Source organism: Puntigrus tetrazona, unplaced genomic scaffold (assembly GCF_018831695.1).
Source record: "Puntigrus tetrazona isolate hp1 unplaced genomic scaffold, ASM1883169v1 S000000484, whole genome shotgun sequence".
In the NCBI taxonomy this organism is placed as follows: domain Eukaryota; kingdom Metazoa; phylum Chordata; class Actinopteri; order Cypriniformes; family Cyprinidae; genus Puntigrus; species Puntigrus tetrazona.
In genome coordinates, this window is record NW_025048125.1 from 509 (window position 1) to 3,356 (window position 2,848).

A 2,848-nucleotide genomic window follows, 5' to 3' on the forward strand; every position below is an offset into this window, starting at 1 on the left:
ACTATTCTAACAACAACAACTGAGCCAACATCCACCATTCTGTCAACAACAGCTGCGCCAATACTTACCACAACAACTGAGCCAACATCTACCACTCTATCAACAACAACTGCACCAACATCTACCACAACAACTCCGCCAACATCTACCACAACAACTGCCCCAACATCTACCACTTTAACAACAACAACAACTGCACCAACATCTACCACAACAACTGAGCCAACATCTACCACAACAACTGAGCCAACATCTACCACAACATCTACTATTCTAACAACAACAACTGAGCTAACATCTACCATTCTATCAACGACAACTGAGCCAACATCTACCATTCTATCAACAACAGCTACGCCAATACTTACCACAACAACTGAGTCAACATCTACCACTTTAACAACAACTGCACCAACATCTACCACTCCATCAACAACAACTGCACCAACATCTACCACTCCATCAACAACAACTGTGCCAACATCTACCACTCTAATAACAACAACTGAGTCAACATCTACCACTTTAACAACAACTGAGCCAACATCTACCTCTCTAACAACAACTGCACCAACATCTACCACAACAAGTGCACCAACATCCACCACAACAACTGAGCCAAAATCTACCACTATATCATCAACAACAGCTGAGCCAACACCTACCACAACAACTGCGCTAACATCTACCACTCTATCAACAACAACTGAGCCAACATCTACCACCACAACTGAGCCAACATCTACCACTCTAACAACAACAGCTGCACCAACATCTGCCACAACAACTGAACCAACATCTACCACTCTAACAACAACAACTGAGCCAACTTCTACCACTTTAACAACAACAACTGAGCTAACATCTACCACTCTAACAACAACAACCGATCCAACATCTACCACAACAACTGAACCAACATCTACCACAACAACTGAGACAACATCTACCACTCTAACAACAACAACAACTGCACCAACATCTACCACAACTGTGCCAACATCTACCACAACAACTCCGCCAACATCTACCACTCTTACAACAACTGTGCCAATATCTACCATTCTTTTAACAACATCTGTATCATCAACATTGATATCAACTGCATTAACATCATCTACCTCTTCACTGACAACAACTCAACCAGCAAGTCAGTCAACAGCATTATCTCCAGAAGCTGTCCTGCGAAGTAAGCCAATTAGATTTTGTTCACCCAAAAAAAATTAAGGTTTATTAATCTATGCTGATATGAATCTGATTTGAATTTGATTTTTATAGACATGACAGCAGTTGCGTACATTAATTTCAAAATGAGATCCTTCGTTGAGCTGAGGAATGATGAAATCGTTACATATCTTGAAAAGGTAAGTTGATTTTTTGTCATTAATACACATTTTTCACATATAACAATAACTCTTTGGCAAAAATAATGACTTTATTCAACAATTCTTCTCCAATTCTTCATGGAGAGTACCACAACTCAAGCAAATGCTGAGTTAAATGTTAAAGGGTCACTTCACCCCAAAATAAAAAAGGTAGTCATCAATCACTTACCCTCATGTTGTCCTAAATTTACGTTTTTGATGAAAAACGGGAGGCTTGTGACTGTCCCGTTGACGGCCACACCATAATATTATTCATATTATTACGGTTAAACCGCTGATGGCAGATGGAGCAATTTGGGGGTGAATTAACCCTTTAAGGGCCATTTCGAAGCCTGCATACATAACCTGTCTAACATAAGATGCACCAGCTAAATGAGTGTAAAAGCAATAAGGCGGATTCTGCCTATTGGTTATCAATATGCTTATCAATTTTCCTTGCAGTTTTTCAAGTACACAAACAGCAGTGGGAACATCAGGATTACCGTGAGGAAATCAAAAAAACTATTGACTTGAGGATCTGACGCGGAAAGCTGCAGTCTTTGAACGAAACGATCAGGCAGTCAACTAAAAAAATGTTTTTCATTTCATGTGCATCGTTGCTTCAGATTAGATTCTGCTCCCTTCAGTGTGAACGATTAAAAAAGCTCCCGTATAACATCTCAAATTTGAAGAACGCCAGAACGGGTTGCATCCATCTTGCTAGATATTAGCTAGGTAAGTCTTTCGAGACAATAGGCAAAAAATTTGTTAGTGTAAATAGGCTACAGATTTATAAGTGATATAACGTTTTAAATAAATGCTAATGTAGTTACGGTGGTTGAATCACAGGCGATCAGGTTTTCAGTTTGTTTCTGATGTTCCTCATTGATTGATTCACTTTTTCACACCTGCTGTTCGTTTCTTTTACGTCATCTTGATTATTTATTGTCAAATCTTTGTTATTTCTCATTGCTTAGGAGCTGGTTGCTCTGTTCTTGTTTCTAATTTCTTATTTTTTTGTGAATAAAAGTACTTCTGCATTAGATCCCCTTTGTGACATCTTTAATTTTTGAGATTTAACCCTTAAACTCCAGAAACACCAGATGTGTGCACGTTTTTTGGAAGACATTAGTATGTAGTTATGAAGTCACGCTTTAAAATATCTGGTAAATCCTCATCAATGTTAAAATGCCTTGGCAGGTTACAAAATGCTGATCAACCGGTGATGAAAACTAAATAAACTCTTATGAAAAAGTATCAGATTTGTTTTTTAAATCAATTTGACAGAAAAATGATTTCAATTTTGCAGGGCTTGCTTTATTTCTAAGCGTAACCTCTTCTCTGTCCCTCTTCTTGATTTTTTTTCAAATTTATCAAGATTATTAAGAAATCTAGACAACAGAAAAGCTTTTAATCTCATCTGAAATACCTGAAAACAGTGATATCAGAAATGAATGACGGAAATCATGATATTTCCTCATACT

General features: G+C 37.8%; 1 long non-coding RNA gene across 1 annotated transcript; it reads left to right on the plus strand.

The window, feature by feature from the left end:
- The first annotated feature begins 1,002 nt into the window (after positions 1-1,002).
- On the plus strand, positions 1,003-2,808 carry LOC122334158. The gene is made up of 3 exons (XR_006248720.1): positions 1,003-1,189; positions 1,279-1,364; positions 1,827-2,808. It is a non-coding gene; the product is annotated as an uncharacterized LOC122334158 (long non-coding RNA).
- The last annotated feature ends 40 nt before the right edge of the window (positions 2,809-2,848 follow it).